The sequence below is a fragment of the Vulpes vulpes genome, chromosome 14 (assembly GCF_048418805.1).
Source record: "Vulpes vulpes isolate BD-2025 chromosome 14, VulVul3, whole genome shotgun sequence".
Taxonomy (NCBI): Eukaryota; Metazoa; Chordata; class Mammalia; order Carnivora; family Canidae; genus Vulpes; species Vulpes vulpes.
Window position 1 is genome coordinate 93,736,284 of NC_132793.1, and position 25,861 is coordinate 93,762,144.

Below are 25,861 nucleotides of genomic sequence, written 5' to 3' on the forward strand. Positions count from 1 at the left end.
GAATAGGAAAAAAAAATCCCTAAGTGCATGTTTCAAATAGGTGGGACGGGAAATGGTACCTCCACAGGCTCAGTAGTAGAGGGAAATAGAAAGAAAACAAGATCAGGGTTTTGCAATCAGCGTAAATTGTTATTCACCAAACATTTTGGCATCTCAGCTTGTCTTTTGAAACACCTGTTGCTGACTATAGCAGTCACAGCCTCACCAAGCAATCAAGGCATTCCCATCTGTGGTGAAATTTCTCAATTTCTCTTGTATACATCAGACCCGTCATTGCTAATGAGCTCACGGGAAGCATGCAATGTCGTATTTGATTCCATGGCTTGCAGTATGAAGTGGTGGGAATTAAGAATTAGAATCAGCCGAGGTTTTCCCCAACGTCCAAGGCTGATATGCCCCTCTTTCCAAACTTCTATTCTTTGCACAGATTTTCAAGATTTTATTCAAATCAGGACATTAGGCATTTGGCTTGATTACACTTCTCTCTTATGCCTGTCTAGTCATCAGAGGGCAGAAGCCACCCATTGTTATGAGGTCTCCTTCCTCTTAATTACACATCCAATTTGATAGCCACAAACTACAAATTTTGTGCCTTTATATCAGATCTATTTCCTCCTTGTCTGTTTGATCCCTACCACTAGTGTCTGAGGATAGATACTCGCTATTTCACACAGATTTGTCAGCAGCCTTTAAACAGTCTCTGCTTATTCCCCACTCTGTGCACCACCCCCACCTCTTCCTTTTAATCTAGCATTCAAATTGCTTACCACAAAGATTTTTCTAAAACATAAGAAAAAAGAAGTCTGTGCCCCTGTGCCTTTGAGACTCCGCATGATCTGACTGTTGCCCCTGTCCATCCTCACCTCCAGCACCATCTCCACTCAGAGATCTTGCTCCTTTTTCAGTGGAGCTCTGCTGCTCTGTGAGCATTGGGCCAGTCTTTGCCTTTGGATAAGGAACCTTCCCTCAGGTCCTTGTTCTAGGCAATGCCTTGCTTCCTCCCTGGGGAACTCCTTCTCATCTCTTAAGAGGAGCAGAAATGGGTGACATTTCACATGGTGAATCTAGTGCTACTGGGTTGTGTTGATTCCTGAGCCTCTGTGTTCAGCAGGATTCTGAGGCTGTGTCTGGGGTTGGCAAGAGTAGCACAGAAGGAGATAAGCAGTGCCTTCCAAAGGTGAAGAAAGGAAAGGGCTTGAAAGGTACTCCCTCCACACTACCTTCTCCAACTCCCCCAGAAGGATTTATCAGCTCACTCTTTTGTGTTCCTACAGTATCTTAAGCTTTTCTATTCACACCATCTAGAGTCTCTGTAATTAGTTCCTTGTGTATCTGTCTCTTACATTAGATCATGAGCTTCTCTAGGACATGAAATAGACAAGGGACACTTATTAAATCTTTGTTGAATGACTTCTTGTTCTTTTCTGATTCCACATTGATGTGGTTCTAGAACAGTGTTTGGCCAACAACTACAACCTTTCTGCAGGCCAAATCCAACTTTTGTTCAAAGTATTGTTGGAATAGGGACATGCTTCATCATTTATTACCTGTGGTTGCTTTCACATTACAACAACAGACAGAGCTGAATGGTTACAAGGGAGACCTCATGGCCTGAAAAGCTAAAATATTCACTACCTGGTCATTTATACATAAAGCCTACTGACCCCAGTTCTAGACCTTAAAAATAAAGCACAATCTAAGGAACTTCAGTGCCATTATATGTGAAGTGTTCAGCTCCAGTGAGAGATCCCCCTCCCCCACTCCAAGGTCAAAGCAGCTGCCAGAAGCTCATAGGGCTCTGCGCATTCCTAATTTTTTTTTTTTTTAATTTCATGAATCTTGCCCAAGGATACCTCACCAAAGCAGGGCATAACCCTTACAATTAGTATAGTCTTTCATGGCTCTTATGAAAATGTTCTGGGCTCTGTGGCTGGGCCCAGCATGGCTCTTTGAACTCAGCCACAGCCCTTTGCCTTCTATTGATGTGTTAGTATAACAATGCTTAATAAAGAGTGGAAGCTGCCATATCCAGTGTCTTCTTGCTTCTGTCCCTAAAACCTCATCTTCTGAAACAAGCTCAGCTGATTACAACCCCAATATTCTAACTCTTCCCTAAAGTGTAGTTGGTGATTTATTAGTACAGATCTTGCTGTTATGTAGCTAAATCACTTTTTCCAAGCCTGGCTCCTTCAATAAATGATCGGCTGTTCATCTCATCCTTGGGAAAATCACCCCTCTTTCTAATCCTCAGTATGCTTCTCTGTAAAAAGGGAGCTGGTGGATTGTTGTGAAAAACAAAACAATCATCCACGAAAAGCATATGGCAGAGCTGTTGTCCCCAGCAGAGCATTGGCTTTTTATCTGTTTTGCTTTCAACATTCAGATCCATTCATCTTGCCAGCTTCTCATATGATATCAGGTCTTTCAATGTAAATGTGTTGGCCTCCAGGTATTAGGATGACATCCATGACTTCTTTGACTTCTGGTGTCATGAAACCTCATCCCAAGGGCTCTGACCTGCATCAAAGGTGGACTTGGGATGGTTCTGATAGATCAGAACTAGCCTTACCTTGAAAAGTAACATAATTCTCCAGATATCTAAACCATCCCAGATATCTAAACCATCAAGTCCCCTCCAGATTGATTCTATATTTCAAATTGGAAGAAAATCATCCTCTGTTTCTAACAGCCAAGGATGACCTAGTTATAAGCTGTGGGGCTAGTCTAGTCCAATGTCTGTGATTTTTTGTATGGCCCAAGATCTCAAGGATCAAAAGTGGCTGCACACCATAGCTTTGAGAGTTTCTGATTCTAAGTTGATTGGCCCAGAATCAGAAAAAAAAAAAAAAAAAAAAAGAGGCAGAAAAAAAGAACAGATGTATTTCTTTTTTTCCCTTTGAGCATTATTTTTCTGATTCCATTCTGGAAACCAAAGAAAAACATGTTTTGATTATATTTACAAATTTATCTCATCATTTTGGAATGTTGGACTACATTTTATCTTTGGAAAGGGACATCAATAAATTGCCTCCTGGGCACAGAGTTTGCTAGCCTACAGGGACTTCCTCTGCAGGACGCAAGGCACAAAGGGGCAACCAGGCCAAAGAAGTACCTCCTTTGCCTAACCTGTGGCACCCCAACATGCATGACTACTCCCTTGAGGGTCTGAATGCACAGTAGGGTCTTCTGATATTTGCCTCCTTAACAACAAATATTTTGGGGAATGCTGGATAGTTGCCACCACCTTCTAACTGCTATTACTGCTGTGACATTCTCTGCCCTCGTCCCATCCATCTTATCTGCTACCAGTGACATCTATCTAAAACCCAAATCCGATCATGTCACTTCCCCTCTTACAAACCATCAGTGCCTGCCCATTGCTCAAGAGATAATATCTTAAACCTTTTATAAGACTTACCGCTTTCAGGATCTGGCCCACCAGCTCTCCCTGGCAAATTCATCCTTCTCTTTAAAGACTTCAACTCTCCTAACTTCTCTCATTCTTTCTTTGGCATTCCACCACAATGGGTGCATGCATTTAGCACTAACATACTTTATGTGTTATAAGATAACCATTAACATCTCTGCTACTCTCTTTTACACACCTTAAAGGCAGAGACTATGCCAAATGTTTCTCCCAATAACAATTTGATGCTATGATTGGCAACATTGAGGTTAAGTAGAAGTGTTAAAGGAATGAATGCAACATGATGTGGAATTCCATCTGTATCTCATCCTCAGACCCTCTGTGTCATGTTTTCATGGCTCATCTCTCCTAAGAGACTTTGAGGGTAGCAATGCTGTGTCTATCTTCCACTATCTCAAGCTTCTATTTCTGGCATGTGGGGAAAGTTCAAAAGTGATTTGTTGAAGAGAGATTAAGTTTGTTTTTTTTTTTTTTTAAACGCTAAAAAAGTAAGTAAACTTGGAATCTATTCACAGGCAATTTTCTCTTCCCTTGGCCATATAAGACAGAACACTGATATCAGGTAGACCAAAGTCTTATATCATTTAAAAAGTGCTGAAATTTCAGAAGGAGGAATTAAATTGAAGCACAAGTGGAGGAGAAAAGGTAGAGGTTACTTCCGGTTGCAATGATTTATTTATTCAACAAATTAGTATTGCACATTTAGTGTAAGCATGGCATATGCTGGGCTCTAGGAAGAGGAAAGAGATTGGACTCCTAGGATTTCAAAAGCTCATGGCCTTAGCAGAAGCACAGACTATTGCAAGGAGGATGACAGAGATAGCACTGGGTACTATGGAAACAGAGCCACAGTGCCAAAATCTGCTGGGAGTTGGGAGGAGGGAGGGTTGGGAGTGGGTGGACATGTAGAGATGGGCCTGAAATGTAACTATGCTGTGAATGATGGGCCAACGCTACCCGGACAAGAGAGGAAGAACACTGTAATGCTTAGCTTGGGAGTCTTTTCACCAGTCTTATGAGAAATCCTAGGACAGTAACTCTTACTATTACTGTTGCATCCTGGACCCTGAGGCAGTCACTCAAACAGTGGATACCAGGATATTGAGGGCTCTGAGAAGGAACCAGAAAGGCCAAACTAACAAGAGAAGAACTGGCCCCAAACCAAATGTCCTCAAAGTGCCTCAGTACCTAGGATCAGGGAGGATCACATCAAACCCTAAAATCTACCTGAAAGGCCATTCCAAGCCTCAAACTATTGATATATTGATATAGACTTGGTAAAGAGATAAGGCAGCATCTTCCCTTCAGAGCAAGTTTTCACTGGGTGTTGCTATTTATTTGAAAGAGGCAATCGACCGTAGACTTTGACTTTTATTTTTGAAAAGTAAAACCTTGGTCACATGGGAATTTCTAAAGTTTTTAACTCTTTCTGACAAAGGCTCTCTTTCTGAAAACACTTGAGTGTGATCTCAAAGACACTTGTTTCTACCTTGCTTGCACAGAGCTGAGGAGAGAGTAGGCTCCTGATAAATGTTTTAAAAATGAATCCAACTGAATAATTGTATATTTAGTTTTCATTCGTGTTTGGCACTGCAGGCCTAAAAAACTGAGGTAGATTGAGGTTCCCTCTTCAAAGAACCAAGAATTCAGTGGGAAGGAAGCTTGGGAGAAAGTAAAATAAGAACATAATAAGTATACCTACAAACAAATTGCTATGCAAATTCAGAAAAGGGACAAATTACATTTTTTTGAGTACAATCAGGAAGAGCTTCAAAGAGAAGGGAGAATTGGAGGATCATTGGCTTTCCTGAGCTAGATTTAGGATTAAACATTTCTTACTCATCACTTTACAAAATGCTTTAATACGATGTAAAAATTAGTGCTATGCCCAACAACAACATATGCTATGCCACCATTGAAATTGGAAATTAAAATTTAAAAAAAAGAGGACCAGAGGAAAGGAAAAAAAAAAAAAACAACAACCTATCAGCAGATTTATTCCTTCACAGCCCACCATTCCTTTATCACCATTATAGGTATTCCTATTAAAAGTCCTTGGTTTCTAGTTACCTGGGTGGCTCAATCCATTCAGCATCTGACTCTTGGTTTTGACTCACATCACGATCTCAGGGTCCTGAGATCAAGTCCCACGTTGGGCTCCACGCTCAGGAGGGAGTCTTCTGGAGACTCTCTCTTTCTGTCTCTGTCTGCCTATCCCCCTTCTATCTCTCAAAAAAATAAATAAATCTTTAAAAAAAAAAAGTCATTGGTTTCTAAAGCTCTGAATGCATGCCACATTAACACCTGTGCATTTATTTAGGGTTTACAAAGTCCTTTACTATATCCTGTTTCATTCAATTCTCCTAATAACAAATAACCCCGGTGGTAGCAGCCCCAAGCTTATTTCACAAAATGCTGGAGCTCAGCAAGTCTCCTCTTCCAGGTTTCTTCAAAAACTTAGAAAAGGAGAACCAAGTTTCTCACTCTCATCTTCCAGCTTCCTCAATGTCATTCTGCTGTTTCCCATGGAGTTTTAAAAATGTCTTCAGCCAGATTTGCTTTAATAAAAATAATTGTGAAAGCTTCCCTGAAACTACTTTGTCCTATAAAAAGAAAAAGCATCAAATTCAATTCTCTGTTTGCCAAAATTGACCTCCCTTGCTTTCTTCTTACCCTCATGTGAGGTCATTTGCAGAGCGCTGTTCTTTAAGTTTCTGGTTTGTTTGTTTTTTTCTTTTTGTTTTTTCCATTTCCATCTGGAAAACAAGGGTTTTGTGTTAGAAGGAATGAAGTCTGTGAGATCAGAAATACTAGAATAGGCTACAGTAGCTCCCGAAGGAAATAAGACAGGTAAGAACATTTTAATAGTGGAACTCTCATCCAAGATGTAACAAGACTAAGGCTTGTTAACGAAAACGGAGGTTGCCCATGATATGTGAGAGATAGGCTCCATCTTATAGTCCATAATACATGGCTGCCTGTGAGCAACATTAAGAAGACTGCTGGGCCAGCATTACAGATGTTGTGTCAGTTCATGATGGCAGCAGTAGGCCTGGGGTGTCTGGGTTCCCTCTCCAGAATCTTGATTATGTCTCACTCAGGACTTCACTGTTGGGTGGCACATTTATAGAGGCTGATGAACTTTCATTCCTGTTCTCCTCTAGGGCATTAACCTGACTTCAGGCCTGCCATTTGGTACTTTTTTTCTTTATATATATATGGCTCGTTCATTATATACTTTCATGCCTCTACTCACTCTTTATCTTTTTATTTTATAGATTTCTTTTTTTTCTACAAATTTCTTTTAAGAAGCTCCAAAACCAAAGTAAAATAAAGCAAGGATATGGAGGCTACATTATTTTATGTGATGACTTAACCTTTTTTTTTTTTTGGTTATAAGTAATATTACTTAATGTAAAACAAAAATTGGAGAATGCAGAAAGTATAGTGAAGTATTTACTATAATCTTTATCCACAAAAATAAGCATTAGCAATATCCTCTAGTGTGCTCTTTATTTTTTCTATTTATATATAATTTTTTAAAGATTTTATTTATTTATTCATCAGAGACAGAGAGAAAGAATCAGAGACAGAGGCAGAGAGAGAAGCAGGTTCCATGCAGGGAACCTGATGTGGGACTCTATCCTGGAACTCCAGGATCACACCCTGAGCTGAAGGCAGATGTTCAACCACTGAGCCACCCAGGCATCCCCATATATAAAATTACTGAAGGAACACTTTATATGTAATTTTGTTTTCTACATTTTTACATCCTATTTTATTTTTTTAAGGTTTTATTTATTTATTAATGAGAGACACACATAGAGGCAGAAACACAAGCAGAGGGAGTAGCAGGCTCCATGCAGAGAGCCTGACGTGGGACTCGATCCGGGGAGTCCAGGACCACACCCTGGGCCAAAGGCAGGCGCTAAACTGCTGAGTCACCCAGGGGTCCCTATATCCTATTTTAACAAAAACATTAACTGTGTGTCACTAACAGAAACATTTACCACATATCATACTAGACTTCATAGTATCAAGTCTTTGTAAGTATGCTTTTGGATACTCAGACTTAATATTCAGACAGAAATTTCAAAGTTCTCCCCGGAAACCATACTTCTCCTTAAGTCTACCAATCTAACAAAGTAGTACCAAAATCCACTCAATAAGTTTTGCTACCAACTGAGGTTTCAGTGATTCTTTTCCTTATATCTCACGTAAGAAACCTGTAATCCCTAGCTCTAGACCTCTTCCTGCATAGCCCATGTCTCTCCACCCATCTCATCTCTGTCCTAGACAATACCATGCCCTCAGCTGGTCTTCCTGCCTTATCTTTCACGTTGACCTCTCCAAAGCCCGTTCTCCACAGAGCAAGCCGTAGATCTTTCTATACATCGGACAATGTCCCTCTTCTGTTTGACACCCTCCAACCTCTACCCTTTGCATTTGGAATAAAACCCTGTTCCTCCCCATAGCTGATGAGCCTCTCTAGTCTCTGTGCCTGACTGTCATTCTGCCCATCTCCTACAAACTCTCCCTCCTCCCCTTATCTGAAATGATCATATTGTTTGTCATTTGTTACCATGTCCTTATTTGTGTGTTTATTGCCTATTTCTCTCCACTAGATTATAAGCCCTGCCTCATGCCTGTACCTGTCTCTCCATGGCATATATGCTCAGCCTTCTGTGGTGCCTGGCATATGGCTGGCATTCAACCAGCATTTGTCAAATGGATGAATAATATTCCTTGGCAAATTGTTTTATCCATCCTTCAATTTTAAAGCATTTATCTGCTCAATACATTCCTCTGGTTTCAAACAACATTGACATGGTCTTGTAGTGTGATTCCTCTGGCACCCATCCTCACCCACTGTACTCTCTGCAGACCCCTATGGATGGATCTTCAGGATTTGAGCACACAGGGCCTCCCCTGGGCACAGCTGGAGGGTCCCCTTCATGTTGTCTCCCCTGCCAGGTAGACAGATACCTCATTCTTCCCATTCCTGGATATGTTCAGGGGTTGCTCTCTGCTTCGAACACTCATTTTCCCAGTGGTCTAGTTCCAGGCTTCCCTCTCTTCCTGGGGGAAACCCAGCAGTGATATTATAGGACATAAGATAGAAATAGCACCTAGCCTCGAGGAACTTATAGCCTACTGAGATGGACAGACAGTAAACAAATAATAATGACATGCAAAGCTAAGGTGTAGTGACAGAACAAGGAAGGCATCTTTGAAAATTGGAGCAGACCTGAAAGTAAGCTATCACTATATTTAACTTTTACTTTTCCATGCTACTTGTCATATGCTCTTTTTTTTATCATATTAGGTGCCAGTTTTATCTTTCCTCTTAGTTTCTAAGCTGCCTGAGGGCTGATTTCCTGTCTGATTCACAACCCATACGCACTGCACACATCTCCATATAAGAAGGAGGGGAGGCAGGAAGAGGAAGTGGTGGTCAGGGGTAGATAGAAGGAAGGCAGGAGAAGGAGGGTGACAAGGGAGTGGAGGGGAGTAGAGAGGAATCCAAGGAAGGAAAGAAGAGGAGATGAGATGACACCTTTCAGGTTGGGCGCTTGCCACGGAGAATTTGAACACTATAACACTAAGGTGGCAATGAGCTAACCGGTGGGCTTGAAACGGCAAGGATCTGATTGCCAGCGCAATGCATCATTGTACTGATGTCAATCACCCTTGGCAAAGCCTTAGCACTGGGTCAGGCCAATGATTTGTGTATTTTCTGTTCCCATAACTGTATACACTGTATTTACAGCAAAAGGATGGTCCAGTGATCCATCTGGCTTTTTCATTCTGAAAATGAACTGGTTGCCATATAGCAGATACAACCTTGTCAGGTCCTTCAGGGCCAGCTCTGATTTGGATTTAGAAAGCCAAGTTAAGTCAGAGCTAGCTTTGAACCCTGCCTGTGTGGGGGAGCATGGAAGATCTCCAATCCCACGCAGATGGTGAGCAGAGGGACCACCCTGGACTCATAGCTGACATGGAGGGCTGATGACAGGGAAGGCAGAGAGAGCAAAGGGGGTGAGGCAATGTCCTCTTCTTGGACACATCCCTATGGACTATAAATAGTAAAGTGGCCTCCTTTCTTCGTTCTGGTCCCTGCCCCAATCCTGTGGGAAGGATGGGAGCTTTCATAGGGCCACCAGACTGCAGGGGAAGCCAGGCGCATCTTGCAAGGAACACAGCTGCCCCAGGAGCAGAGAAGCTGAATGGCATGGCAAGGCGAGGTAGAGGGCAAGGAGGATGAAGAGAATAGAAGTTGATATTTATTAAGCATCTACTTGCATGAACCTGGCACTCTGTCAGGCAGCTGAAACGTCCTCTCTTTGGATGCCCACCACAGCCCTTGAGATAAATATTAATCCCCTCCTGTCACAGGTGAGAAAGTTGAAGCTCAGTCCCGCTGAACGTTTTGTCCAAGTTCACTGCACTGAGGTTCAAACCATTCCTCCTGACCTCTAGATAGGCATTAGCATCTCTCTGTCAATGTTTCTCAAGCGTCTAGGATTGCACTGAAAATGGAGCAGGCCATTGATAGCTTCATTGTGCCAAAAGGAATAAACTCATGATCGAAAGCTAAACTCCTGACTTCCGACTTGCAGTTGTCATTAATGCAGCTGGATGATATCAACAAGTCTGAAGACAGAGTCCACTTGGGGCCCGGATGAAGCCAGCGTCAGAATCTGTGACCCTGGGCACATTGCGTAACCCTCCTGAGCTTTATTTTCTTAATCTGTAAAACAGAGATCCAACCACTCACCTCATCAGATCACCGTGAGGATCGGGACGAGAAGATGAGACAGTACCTTACCCAGTACTGGACACCCATGGGTTTTCAAGGCATGTTGGTCATTTCTCCCACTTAGCAGTGGGGTAAGAGGCCATGGGAAAAATGTGCCGGACATTTGAGTCCTGGTGCTCCAAGGTCATGGAAATTCCTTCCTGCCTGGCCCAGGCTACCCCTGCAGGGTTTAACCTGGCCTTTCTAGCACATTTGTCATTTTGATTTCTCTTTTCCTCTTTCCTCTTCAATGTCCATGAACTGGAATGGGATCAAGAAGTTCTGTGCAGACAGGCTACAATAAGGTGTCATGGCTGAGAATTGGGGCCACCAACAAGGAAGCCAGATTCTGTCTTCATTAAGGCTTTCGGCTATTAGGACACCCATGGTTGGACTCTGATGGAAGGACAGGGTCGTCTAGGGCCAGCACACAAGACCTTGCTGGTGTAATCTAAGACTCTGTGGATACTGCTGAGGGTGAGCGATGGTCTCAGTCCCAAACAAACAAAAATCCTCATCCATCTGTAGAAGGTGGGACAATTGTATAAGGTGGGACAATTTAGAAGCAATATTTTCAAATAATATTTTTTTAGAAAAAGACATCATTGTCTTCTTACATCCAGACTCATCCCCTGAATGGGGAGGAAATGCCAGGAAGGGGGAGGAACTTTCCCCCCACTATCACCCCCCCCTTCATCTGCTCCCCGCCAGCGCTGTGCATGTTGCCATGGTGACGCAGGGCTGACCTCTCACTTTTTACTCTTCCAGGAGCTAAAAAGGTAAAAATGAGCCATTTGGTCTCAAATGAAAATCAACCTCCCTCAGTTAAAAGATGCTAAATCGCCTTCCCTTCCTCAGACCTAATGTTCCATAGCCAAGTTTAAAAAAAAAGAAAAGAAAAAGGAAGAAAGAAAGAGAAAGAAAGAAAGAAAGAAAGAAAGAAAGAAAGAAAGAAAGAAGAAAGGAGATGGCGAGGAAGGAAGCAAGTGAGAGGTCTCTGAGGCATCACCACCCTCAGGCCACCCATGCCTCACAACATCCACCCCACCTCCCCCCCCCCCCCCCCCCCCCCCCCCCCCCCCCCCCCCGCCTTAAGGTGGCTGCTCTCATGCTTCCTACAACCTGTGCTGATCCCGGGGTGCTCCTTTCAGCAGTTTCTTGCTGCCTGCCCTCTCTGCTTGCTTGGTGGAGATACCTGGTGTGGCAGGTCTGTGGGCTTTTATTTTTCATGTGCAGGCAAATTGGGTCAGAAAATCAAAATATTGATTGAACCCATTAGCAGTGGTGCAACCCATTATTAGCCAGGTGCCCCATGCAAGAGCCAGCAGGGCACATTTGTTTGCTGTGATTAATATGCTAAAGTGACTTTCTCCAGCAACCTGGACTACTCTGCCAAGCTGTGGAGAGCCGGTTCAGAGCCTTGAGAGCAGACCACCCAGGCCAGGATGCCTCTTGTCTGATTGAAAGCACAGGTTGGACAAGTGGGAAAGGGGTGCAGTGAGACTCTGGGAAGCAGGGCTGGTCATGCCTGGGGGCTGGAAGCAGCTTGCTGCCCATTTCTGGCTTTCTGATGCATGGCAGGGCAGCTGGAGATTTGCCCTTCTTTCTCTTCACTCCTCTCTCTTGGTCGGTGGAGGAGCCGATGGCAGTCCATCCACCTGCAGAGCATGTGCAAAGACAGTGAGACTGCACTTTGGCTTCAAATGAGTCATTGGTTTCATTTTGATGCAAGTTTCTAAGCATGTGGGCTAGAGCTGTCAAATCTTCCTCTATATGTGAATTACCCTTAATTATAAGCTAGGTAAGAGGTACCGATTTATCACTACCAGACTTTTTTTTTTCTTTTTAATCCTTTAACTTCTCGAGAGTGGTAATATAAAGAAAAAATGCAAAAAAAAAAAAAAAAAAAAAAGTGGATATAGGAAACGGGACTAATTCTTATCAAAGAGATTTCTTCTACCATCTCCTTGAGCAAAATCCTAGTTTTTTCCAAAAGTTCTTTAGAAATCTCAGCAAACAAATAGGGAAAACTAATTAATGATCAATTTCAATAAACCAGACGAAGGAAATAAATGAAACCAGGTTATAAAGTGATAAACCTGGGGAAGGAGGGAGAAAACCATGCCGAGATTCATTCATTCATTCACTCGTTCACTGATTCATTCACTCATCCAAAGGATCTACACCCCTCAGTCATACTTCTCCAAACCCTGATAGCATTTGGCAAAGACCTGCTAGTTTAATAATCTTAAACTCACTGATATTATCAGCTCCCCGTGGCAATAGAACTCACAGAAAGTGCCTCCTCTGCTACATTCATGACATCTCTTGGATCCTACCTGAAATGTGGAAAGAAAGTCTCTTTCATGCTCTACACACACATGTACCCCCAGCCACACACACACACACACACACACACACACACACACAAACACCGTCATGGTCCATATTTCTAGTGAGGTCTCAGTGGTCATCTTACTCTCAGGGGCCATTGCTGAGCCCATGCTCTGAAGATAGCTTAGTTGCATCAAACTCTTTAATTGGCTGGCATTTAAAAAGTTTAAGGGGTTAATGCTTATAAGGGAAAGCGAAAATACTCTACAGTGCATGCGTTTTGATCTGAGGTTCAAAACATACATCCAGATGAAAATGGCCAGCCTCATCGCTACACACAATTCCTTTCTCTGCCTCCCTGTCCCCTCTCCTTCCCTCTCCACGATCTTACAGATCTCGGTGCGATTAGAGAGCCGCCCGATAAGCGAACGGCCAATGGTATTCTATGATTTCAGTGTAGTCTGAAGATTAAATCCCTATGAAAATAATATATCTCTTCTCCACTCCCTCCCACCCCCTCCCCACTAGAAGCAGCTGCTTTTCACATTTAAATGTAGCAGGAGTAACAAGAGCCTCTTTTATCAGCTACTCCTATTCATAAGGCATTAAAATACATGCCGTTTCTTAATCCCTGGTGCAGCTCTAACGGGCTTCAGCTTTGTGCTGAAATAGTACGTATCTTTTAAAAGTAGCTGATGGAAATCGTCTTCTAAACCAAATCAGTCTCTTAAAAGCAGTGTCCCCAAGGTTTACACAGAACATAAATGCAGTCCCGTTCGCAGTATGTGTCCAGCCTCCCCCTCCACCATTAAAGGGCTTGAGAAACAATGCCAGAGTTTGTTTATAAGTAGCCCCAGCGACTTGGCAGGCTACGTCCCTCCCCTCTCTCCTCTTTCCACCCTGATCCTGTACCCATCGTTGCAACAGCACAACTTGGCAGGGTACAGCACCTCTTCTGGGAAAGGATTTCTGCATAAGCCAATCGGCATTTGCTGAGCAAGGTCACTTTCAGACGTAGCTCCTTCTGAAGGCAGCCTCTCCAGGAATAGCGGGAGAGGGAGGCCGAGGTGGATCAGGGCAAAAAGCACCTGGATTCCTAGTTAATCCACAGGCCTCAAGAGGAGAGTGTGCAGGGCTGGCGAATTTTGCAACCACTGAGAAAGCTATTTGATAGGCAAGTAGCTGACAGAAACTCAAATAGCAATACTATAAATGTATATATATGTACATATATATGTGTGCATACACTTATGCGCACACACACGTAGATGCACACATAAACATGCATTATCTGCATCAGATAGTACCATTGGTTACATATATAATTATCTAAAAATAGCAGTAGAAGCACTATGAATACAAAGGGAATATGTAAAATACAAACAAATTAAATACCTTGAGTTATAGACAACTCTTGCAGCTCTCTGTTAAAACTAGTTCCCTAATACCAACTCTTTTCCTGTATGTTTAAATTAAACCTGGCCCTTTCCAATAAATTCTTCCCGAACAACAACAACAACAACATAAGAAAACCTAAATATTTAAGCTTCCTTCACCAATCCATCCAGTTTTCTACGGCCTGTAAAATTAGTGGTCTCTAGTCTCCGCTTCACTGCTAAGGAAGAACAGAAAAAGGTGGCAGAAATATTTATAATATATTGCGTTTAGCTCTATGCTTATTTTCACTTAGAATCTTACAGAAGGTATTTCAGCGGCAAAAAGTGTCGTGTTCGTCTAATGTTGTTTCACTCGAAGTTCCAGTTTAAAAGTGCAATTTTTCTTCTCAGAGCAAGTGAGCGTTGCTGGAAGTGTTTTGGATTGTAAGTCCCTCTGGCAGATATCTGTTTTTCAATTGCTGTGAATTTGCTTTTTCATCTGATTCTCTCTCTTTCCTTGATCTGAAGCTGAAGTGCTCAGGGTGCTGTTTGCTTTATGTAATATGTTTTTTTTACCTACAAAATGTCACAAAGTTACAAAGGAGGAGGATCCTCTAGTAAGATTTGCCCCCTCCCCCAGGAGCTAGTCAAATGGGCAGGAAGGGTCCACAGAAGGAAAAAAAGGAGTGAGTGAAATGTACACACAAATACACCATCATTTCAACCCTTTTGTGAAAAGTATCCATGTCACAAAGGTTGTAGGCTTTTTAGTAAAAAGATAAAAATCTTCAGGTAATTTTAAATGCCCTTAAACACCATTAAAGGAAAAACTTCATTTGAATCACTGCAATTTATTGAAAAATCTTATTTTCTCCAGGGGGTAATGGTGATTGTTTCTGAATCATGTAACCCGACTGCCCTCTTCTGGATATAAAGTGAAATGGTAACAGCCTGAAAAATTTCAGAGACCTCTACAAGATGTTGATTATTCTCTGATTATAAGTTTATGGCTAGAAAATCTATAATGATACAGACATTTACATTTGCATGTTGGAAACTGAGAATTATAATCACAAACTAAGTAACTTGACTTTCCTCAAATCTGAGAATTTAACTTTTGTTCAACAGTATTTTTGGCTTTTGTACTATTTTCTTATATATTTTAGACTCTCACGTGAAACCCAGGAATTCAAATAAAGCCAGGATGAGGAAAAAGAATGACTTTGATATTTCCACAACTTTGGGAAAAACTGATATAAAGTGAGCCAAGCAATTATAAACCTTGCATTCAGTTTACAGAAGGGACTCACATCTATTGAAGGCTCTTAAATTAGGTTGTCAATAATTAGATAGACCATATTTTAGAGATAAAAAGTGAAATGAAATGATTCTCAAATAAAATAAAACATGAGAAAGTAACTATTATGTAATTCCATAATTCAGTGGGACCTTACTTGGTATCTCATAGAATTCTCAGTGGGATAGTCTTAGATTCATCAATTTTTCCCCCTTTTTCTGTCTTAGGCGATACAATCTTATGTATCCGTATCATAATTAAAGAGCTTTGGGTTTCTTTCTTTTTTGCCATTTTACATCTGAAAAATGGTATAGCAAATTCAAGATGATTGATAATTCTAGATAGAGAGTCATTAAATGCCAACAGAAAAAAAATTCACCCTCAATTATAATAGTGATACTACGTCAAACAGATAGAGGAAATCCTAATTCTGAGCTCTATTAAAATGCACTTATTTCAATTTCCAGTAGCTATGTATGTCCTATTAGCAGCCTGACATTTTGAGTAGTACACTAATTCATATGAATTGGGTTTTAAATGAAAGCTTTCAAGTCAACCTTTATGGAACACTGAATGTGCAATAAGCCTAGAATTAACAAGAGAACGAGGCGATACTTTTTCACCAAGTGAGCTTCTTATACGAAGGAGCAAAACCCGAACACTCCAACTTATAAAATGCTTTCATTTCAAGGACCTCGCCCATAAGTAAAGCACATGCTGATTCCATTGTATTTTTCTCTAGAGACCTATTAAGTAGTTAGGAGCAGATATAATTCTAGTCTGCAGTTGGAAAATTAAAGGTCAGAGGTTAAGTATGTGTCTTGCCAGGTAGGCCTCAGCTGGTTCTCCACCTGTCAGGCACCAGAGCCAGGGACAAATTCCAAAACATCGCCTAGAATGGGCTCAGTATATACACATAATTGGGCAAAGCTTGCCTGAGTCACTGTTAACAGAAGAAGAGAAAACAGGTTCCCCTGATTGTCTCACTTTCCTCTAGAGATGCTACTGGGCTTGCAGTGGGGCTCTGTGGTCCAATGGAGGGACGCTTCCCTCTCGTGGGTCTCTTTTGATAGGACAAGTATAAGAAGTGCTTGAGGAAAGTGAAGTGGACTGTTCATCCCCAAGCAGGCTGGCAGTAGAGGACACACACCTGGCAGTTTTCAGGGAAGGTGGACTGTCTCTCATGAAGAATGGCCAGAAGGACACTGCTGCGGTCTGCTGAAAGTTAAGAGTCTCCTTCCCCTATTGGGAGGATAGGAGCCCCTGCCTTCAGCTAGCTTGTTTTCCAGGCAACCCAGGAGAGATTCCCAAGGTCACATTTGGCCAGTCGAGCTCAGGCACCTCACTGTTTTAATGGAAGAGCACTGGATTGAAAGTCAACTTCTTCCCAAGCTCTGCCATCTTGTGAAAACTATTTCCACCATGGAACCACTTCCTCTCTACTTCAGTTTACTCATCTGTAAAATGGGGGACACTGACCCAGTGCTTCCTAAGGTCCCTTCCCGGTTCGAAATCCAAATATTCTTACTTAGTCACTTGTCATTTCTATGAGACCAGGTCAGTATCTCCATGAACAAAGGACACTAATTAATTGTGTCAAATACCTAAAGAGTTATGAAAATTTTTATATTAATTCTTCCCCGTTAGATACTAGATTGAACAAAATGATGGCAAATCATTAGATTTTATGACTTACTCACTTATGTAATAATTCTGGAATGACCTGAATCTCTCTCTCTCTCTCTCTCTTTCTCTCTCTTTCAAGATAATAAGTCAGTGGTTTCTTTTTTCACAGAAAACCACTTCTGTCCAAAAGCAGGAGAAAAGTAAAGTCATTGTGGTCCAAGGCTTCAGGAGAGAAATTGAGAAATCCAAGAGCAGGATGCTTGGGGGGCTCAGTGGCTGAGCATCTGCCTTAGGTTCAAGTCATGATCCTGGGGTCCTGGGATCGAGTCCTGCATCAGGCTCCCCGCAGGGAGCCTGCTTCTCCCTCTGCCTGTGTCTCTGCCTCTCTCTGTGTGTCTCTCATGAATAAATAAGTAAACTCTTAAAAAAAAAAAAAAAAGAAATTCAACAGCATTTTCAGGTTTAATGTTTATAATGCAGCATAGATATGTGGTCCTCTAGTCTGGAGGGAGGCTGGGTGGGATTGATGCTGAATCCTTTGGAGGGATCCTTTGGTATCCTCCAGTTCTGCTGGGCAAAGAATTGTAATTATAGGGGCTGCATGCTCAGGTGCTAGCTGTCTTGTGCCAGTGAAAACTCCCAGACCAATGACAGCTGCTGGCCAGATCTAGAGAAGCAGAGAAAGAAGGGGATCAGTACAGATAAAAGATAATGCACATTAAATTGTCATGTCTGCCTTGATTTCAAAGTAACACACATATCACCATTTAATATACTTGCCCTGATCCACTTAAATCTATTGTGACTTCCCTACTGGACTTCTGGAAAATGTACTATAATCCTGTAGAATATAAGATCTTCGAGGGCAGATATTTTTGTCTGCTTTGTTCGTTGTACCAGCAGTAGCTAGAATAATGCTTGGCACGCTTAGTTGGAATGGGGGACATTTATGGTAGAAGTATTGGTGGTGGAAATGAAATTGGAGGTGGTGGTAGAGATGAGGTAGAAGTGGTGGGGGTGGAGGTTGAAGGAGGTGGCAGTGTTGCCATGGCCACTATGGACTATGAAGATTTCCTAAAATGGGGTTTATTGTCACTGGAGCAAGTAGCTTAAAGAAATATAGCAGAACTGGAGATCTCTGGTATGACAAAATTCTCCATAAGGCAGCTTGAGTCCCCTGCTTCCAGCTGAGCCTACAGAGGAAGAATTCACTTTTAATTAGGAAAGCCAACAAATCCCCATTGTTGTTATGCAAGTTTGAATTCCCAAAAGCACTGCCCCTACCTTTGAAGCCTCAGGACCCTCCCCTCCCTAAGGCTCTCAAGCCAGCTGCTGGTTCTACTATAACTCAACCATCACTGAGTTATCTCCTCATTGTCTGAGTATCCTCACTGCAAGGTTCAAATCAGGTGGGAGCTCTGTTGGAGAAGTCCAACAACCAAACCTAATTAATTCAAGTCTTTCCTTGAAAACTCCTACGGGCTCCCCAGTTACAATGGGCTAAAACCCTGCTCAGACCATGGCAGCACCCCATCCCCACCAGTCTCTTCTCTGACCTAATCCCTCTCTGGAGCCTGATCCACTTAGCCTAACCTCCATGTACCCTTCCATAAATCTGTGACACCATTCCATGCTTTTCATCCATCTTTCTCTTTATCCCTCACTCCTTTCTTTTCCTAGAGAATCTTCATTCTTTAAAATCCCTTCATGAACCCCTTTAAATTTTTTTTTAATTATTTATTTATGATAGTCATACAGAGAGAGAGAGAGAGAGAGGCAGAGACACAGGCAGAGGGAGAAGCAGTCTCCATGCACTGGGAGCCTGACGTGGGATTCGATCCCGGGTCTCCAGGATCGCGCCCTGGGCCAAAGGCAGGCGCCAAACCGCTGCACCACCCAGGGATCCCCATGAACCCCTTTAAAACCATCCTTCAAAATCCATCCTTTGAAACTTTGTTTTCCTTTCACTCCTTTTGAAGACTTCCACTGGGGCACCCTCTCTTTTCTCCCCTCATGCAGGCAGAGTGCCTCTTCATGGTGTCCCCTTGGCATCGGGGCATGTTCCTGCCCCAGCATGCCTGGCTCTAGGGAATCAAGTTCCCATGGCTGTCCTCAGTCACTGCCTATGCAATATTTGAGGACATAGCTGATATGTGAATCTAGCATGGAGATGCCACAGCATCAAGGAAAATAATCTTTCTTTTCCACCTAACAGTATGAGATGGCAAACAGTACCTATGCTAGCACATTACCTAAAATGATAGGAACTTACAAGAAAAATAAGTAAATATTGAAAGACCAAGTGAGAACTGTTTCTCTGATCATAGAATACAACTGTGTGTCCTGGAAAGAAATATAAATCCTTCTGGTGCCTAAGAGCCAAAAGACACCTACTGAGACTTTGGAATTTCAGCACAGGGTAGGGGAAGGTTGGTGGTTTCTACTATCTGATGGTTGGCTGTCGAGGTGGCTGAAGGCTGCTAGATGCCTTGATGAAAGTTTCATTTGCTCAGGAGGCATATACTCTTGTTGTTTAGAGGCATGTTATTTGGGTGGTTGGTGGTAGCAGTGCTTGTGGAGGATCTGATGTACCCCTGAAGCCATATTCTTTGGTGCCACGTATAGAGACTATGGAAGTACCATAGAAATTAGCAAAAAGCGTCCAAATACATATCTTGTTAAGAACTAGGCATTCGAGATCCCTGGGTGGCGCAGCGGTTTGGCGCCTGCCTTTGGCCCAGAGCACTATCCTGGAGACCTGGGATCGAGTCCCACGTCGGGCTCCCGGTGCATGGGGCCTGCTTCTCCCTCTGCCAGTGTCTCTGCCTCTCTCTCTATATATGTCTAGCGTAAATAAATAAATAAATCTTTAAAAAAAAAAAAAAGAACTAGGCATTCACCATGGAAGACACTCATGTGCTTTAACATTTTCTAAATATATGGATCTGAACATATATTTGGGTGCCAGAGAGACACCATGAATATGTGAGATGGCTCCTTGTTTGCCTTAGTTCTCAAATGAGGGCTCTGAACTCAAGAGTCATTAAAAAATGGAACTTGGAGAGGACAGAACTATCACAAGGGCACTCAAGGGCACCCAGGAAGCCCTCTGTTATTGATGTCAATAGACGCAATAAAAGAACTTGAAGTTGTTGTTGTTTTTAATGGAGAGGAAACAGTAGATCTAGATATCTATAAGGGACCAGATAGTAAGGGGAAGGAAATAATTGCACCATACCTAATTATGCCTACCATACAGCGTGGGGAGAAGCCCCTCTCAAGTTGACCAGCTACTTTTCATTTCCTTAAAGCCTTGAGATCAACAAGGTGGTGTGAACTGGGAGCCTGAGGGAAGGAATCAAGATGGTAGAATCATTGGTAAAGACAACTGGGGATGAGGGCTGGGGTGCAAAGAGAGGAAAGAAGATGAGGTACTGGGAATTGATTCTTCAGGTGGGTTGATGTAGGGTGGTTGGGAATTTCATTGCCCGTCATGTCTTCTTTTTGCTTTTTAATCTATGAACTTCATTGGATTCCTGGCTCCATATCAGGGATGAAGTAAATAGTCTATAAGTGTTATTTCTTGTCATCTTTACAGTAGTATTTATATTGTTATTATTGCTATTTGCAAAATAGGAGCAAATGGAATAAATAATGAAGTTTAGACTAAAATTGCTGGAGAAGTGAACACAAAAGACCAACTCTCTTCATATGTGGAGCAAGGAAAGACAAGAGCATTAAAAAGAACCAGAAGAGTTAGGCAATGTCAGGGATCAAGGGCTGACCTACCAGGGAAGATTTTTAAAGCCAGGAGAGCTGTTCCACATGGCCAAAGCACTGGGAAGGCATTTATATTTCTACATTGTTGCAGAAATTTGGAAAAATGAGCACTGACAATCAGCTGTCATAAAAATCACATACAAAATCTTTGCTATTAGAGATTATAGTTATCAAGGGCTCATGGGATTAACAAAGAGGGGAGCCAGAGAAACTTCAATAAGAAGAAAAATTATGCTTACTTACATTATTCCTTTATAGCATCACCTGAACATTTTTAATTTAATGTGAAATTTCAGAAGAATGGTTGAATAGAACAACGTGTGTACAAAATACTGAGCTTTGTGTTAACCCAGAATACTTTGCCAAGTGAAAACCTAAGGAACTGAAAACCACACATGAAAAGTTTCACAAGAAAGTCCCATGGAAGCCACAGGGCATGGCCAAGGGTATGCTGGCACCTGCTCCATCATCTTCCATCAAATAGCTAGGAATCTACTTGGTGCCAGGTCACATAACTGGTACAGAGGAGAGTGAGTTTACTACACACACTCTCTGCTGGCTTAGAAACTCCAGAAGGAAACATGTTCATTCCTAAATGAGAGCTCTGATTTGAGAATGATCATAATTTGTTAGTCAAATAAAACTTTTTGCTTATGTTTTCCCAACAACCCATAAAAGGTCAGCTCAGCTACCTGTCCTTCAGAGCCCCTTCTCGTGGAGTCAGGGTCTAGACCCTGCCACATACCATCTCCTGGTTTCCATGAAGCAAGCCTAGTACTAATGCCACAAGCTAGTTTCTCTTTGTTTCCATATGTTTTCCTAGGGGCTCTCTCATCACAGCATCTTATACAACCATATCAACATCATGTTCCATTTGGTCAAAGGCATTTCCAATCCAGTGCTTCCTAACCTCTTTTAGGGGAAGTATTACGTGCAAGTTAACATTACCATGCCCTGACAGATCAAATGAGGAGATCCAGCCAGAAAGCATTGAAAGTTCATGACAAACCAGGTCACTTTCTATTATATTTACATTACTGTAATAGGGTCCTTTAAGGACTCCTTTTAGAAATTGTTTACAATATCTCATGTGAGCTTTTCTCTCGAATTTCACTCTACTCATATCAGGATTACTGTGTGCATGGTTGAATGGACTATGCACAGTTAGATACAGCAGGATGTCAGGCAGCTAGAGGTGGGGGTATGGAAAACTGAGGCATATAACCAGACCTGTCCAGGAGGACAGGGCAGGAGATGAGGGGTGCAGACCTGTGATATCCCACCACTGAGGCCATTGGAGCCATGGAGGGACAATACTCATTGAAGATTAGGCAAGTAGGCACATGATCTTTGACAGGTCTGTCAGACCCTAAACTAGCAAGCCCAGGGTCAGGAAGCAGGTCCTAAAATTAGAGAGAAGGATTATTAAAACCAAAGAAAGAAACAAAGGTTTAAAAAGATATTTGAAAGTAGATACATCAGTGGATTCTGCCCTGGAGAAGGGCTTTTCCCATCATAGGAAACAAGACTCACAATATGAAACAGTTGAGGGGGAACCATGGGAGCCCAGCAACCATAAAAGGATGTCTGTGTCCGAGTGGCCCATCAAAGACCTGGGAGAGGAAAGCTCACCTGAGGGCTGTCCAAGGGAGCCAGTGGTCAGGGTAGGGCACTGTACGGACAGAACTGTGTGATGGCCCCGAAGGTGAGATCCGGCCATCAAGAAATGTAGGGCATACCACTCTGTGCCTGTGTGTGTAAGGAGTAGTGATGGTAAAGACATGACCTTGGAATCACTTCAACACCCACTCCCACATATGAGGATTTATTCAGGAGCGAGAGTGATGCTGAACTTGTAAGGTGACAATTTCATTGTCATAGAGAGCACAAGCAAAGTTGGAGGAATCCTGTGGACCTAACTTTGCTTGGGTCTACACTGGGCTGTGCACGAGTTATCAGAAACCTCTCTACCAGCTACCAAGTAAGCACTCTTCTTAAAATGTCAGAATCCTCTTTAGCCACTGACTCCTTCTTGAGTAACATGGGACAGAAACATCTTTTACAGTTTAAACAACAACAAAAAAAGATATTTACTATAATCAGCCCATATTTTTCATTTCAGAGCAAATGTTCAACTCTCTTTATAGTTTGTTCTCAGTTGTATTTGGCTTTCAGTATGCACAGTGCCTTTATGTAGAAAGTATTGATTGAATATTATTATGTACCCTACACAGTCCTTAATGCCAAGGGAACCATGAGGGTACAAGGCATGTTCCCTGCCCTCGTGGTGTTTCCAGGTTGGAAGAAGAGATTAAAGAAAACTAAAATTAAAGTTAAATAACAGGTGGTTTCACTACAGTGAGACAATATGTGGGATAGTCTTCTACTGAGTCTTGGGAAGAGACTGCATCAGGGACAGCTTTCCAGAAAAATTAAGAACAAACTGAGATCTTTGCATGTGTAGTGGCCTTATTGTGGGAGGGCCTGGTGCCTCCATGGAACAGTAAGTAGTTTGAGAAATGGATTTTCTATCCTTTCAAAGTGATAATATTTAATAGGATATTATCAGAGGCATAATATGATATACAAGGCTCACGTTAACTGATCTATGTAAAATGAAAATATGATTAATGTTCTGATCTTTGCGACTACTATGAACAAGGCTCGCAGAAGATGTATTTGAGTCTGTGATTACTTTGGCTGTCGAAGAAGGTGATCCCAAGGAGCCCCAGTCAGATATAAAATTTTACTGTACTCATAAAATCTATGTTGAACTTAATGCAGTCGAGTGGTAAGAGAACTGGATCAGAAGTCAGGATTCATGATATGCCTTTGCCAGTTCTGTCACTAAGCATCCCTGTATCCCTGGCAAATCACACCTGTGTCTCCATGTCCTCATTTATAGAAGTAAGGAATGGAATTGGGTTTCCCACTAGTTGCAAGGGGCTGTGATCCTGTCCTAAGATGATTCTGAGATTGGTGTTCTAATCATATGTGATGATCTATAAAAATGATGACTTAGAATATTTTGTTCTTTTTGAGAAACCTGGTTTAAGACAATAGATGATATGTAATAAATTATCTGCCTTGGGGCAAAAATAAATTTCAGTCAAATTCATGTGCTTAATACCTGGGTAAAGTGCTTAAAGCTATTTGTCTGTTTATACTAAATAAATAATGACCAGGCTTATAGGAGCAAGCATGTTAAAATCATATGCTGTTCAGTCCACCTGCGACATCATGCATGGGGAAAGCAGACATGTGTGTCAAAGAGGTAGCTCCCTGGACTGAGAAACAGGAATGAAAGATCCCGCTGGCCAAAAGAATCTCTCCTACTGTCTCATGAATCCCTGCCATGGTTTCTTGGGGATTAAAGGTAAATCCTAAACTCCTTATCTTTTTCTTCACTCTCTGAGCCTCACAGGATTGTGAGGATTAACTAAGAAAATTTATGGAAATGTGACTGGCAGACAACAGTCTATCAATAAACATTAGATTGTCTTCCTTTTCTTCCTGTGACACTGAACCTCCTCCCCAGGCAGCCCTTCACTCTACTGTCTCTCCACTGAGCCATGTAGATGCCACTCTTTTAGTCCTTGCTATGCTGTTTCTTCCACCTGGAATATTCTTCCCCTGTCTGTGTTCATCCAAATCCAGTTTGTGTCCAGTAAAGGTTTTCAGTTGCAAGTAACAAAACTCTACTCTGACTCTTTTGAGCTGAAAGACAAAGGTTACAAGGGGATCTCATAAGAATGGAGGCCTGGAAAGCTAATTGTAGACAATGAGATGGAACCCAGGGGTCTCCAGAGAGCCCAGGGTCACACCAAAGGAGCCATCTGGTGTACACACCACCACCTCTGCTGCAATCCGTCTGAGCACCAAGTGACTCATTTGGGGCATTAACTCCACAGGCAGAGAACTCAGACCACACATGTATTTGGGGACACTTAAGTTGTGTGCTGGCCCCTGGCTGCACCCAGTCTGGGTAAGGTAGGAGAAGATCCTTTGTCCCTAGCAGTGGAGAAAACAAAGAGAAGAGAGATCTGGACTTAGCTTCCCAACAAAAGAGAATGCTCAGGAACAGAGTCCACCAAGGCAATAGTAGAGCACTAATAGGAAGAGAGACTGGATGCCGAAGAGACCCCAAATTACCAATGTTCTCCACAGGGTCCATTCCCCAAAACTTTTACCAAAGCCTCTCTCCCAAGCTAGGGCTCCCCTAATTGCTTTTCCTTGACCCAAGCTTCACTCCTCTGAAGTCCTTTCAGTCCCATCTCTGCCACACATTTTAGGAAAAGTATTACACTACCCTGAACACGCTGTTTGACTCTCAGGTGCTTCTCGAATCCCCTCTCCCTGTGTTGTCTGACTCTGCCTGTGGCTCCTGCTTGCACAGAACACACCAGGACTCTCAAGAGGCTCTTGTTGAATAGAGAAAGAGTAGACTCATGAAGTGGCAAACAAAACCAGTAAAGTCCAGTCTGGCTCTCTCAAAGAGCATGGGCTGTGGTGGGACATTACATGAACCCTTGGGAGCCCCGTCATAGCATGAGGCTGTAACTCCTTGAGTAAACATATTCTGTACATGTTTTTCTCTCAGTGAGTCTATACTCTGAGAGAAAATATACCCTCTGCTTTGACAGAAGGGCCTGAGGTTGACTGTCTGGTGGCTCTGTTAGAATTCTGGAAATGAAAACCAAATGAATTCTAAACAGAACTAAGCAGAAACTATGCAACTTTGTTATTAAGAAGCACATAATCTGAAAAAATACAACCCCATGGATTAACAAAATTCCATAATATAACCCACAGAAAAAAGTATTCTCTGACAAAATGAAGACTTATTTCAAGTCAAAAGTCAACATCTTCATAAAATTTTAAATCAAACCAAAGACGATTGTTGATTCCAATATTACTCAGCAATAACTTCTTAGCATGAAGCAATGCTATAAGAAAATATTTTAAACTGTTTTTGAGTGATACAATTATACACTCACAAAGCTAAAATGATGGCCAGATCAAAAGAATAACGACCTACCTCCTACTTTTTTTTATAATTAAGTTCCTAAAAATATGTCTATATGAAAGTTAAACAATTGATTTACATGTTCTAAAGATTATTCAATTCCAAGAGAGCTTACAACTTTAAATAATTTAAATTATATAAAGTAATATAGCCATGAATGTCCTGGAATCTATCATTATTGCTTTAAACTCTATAA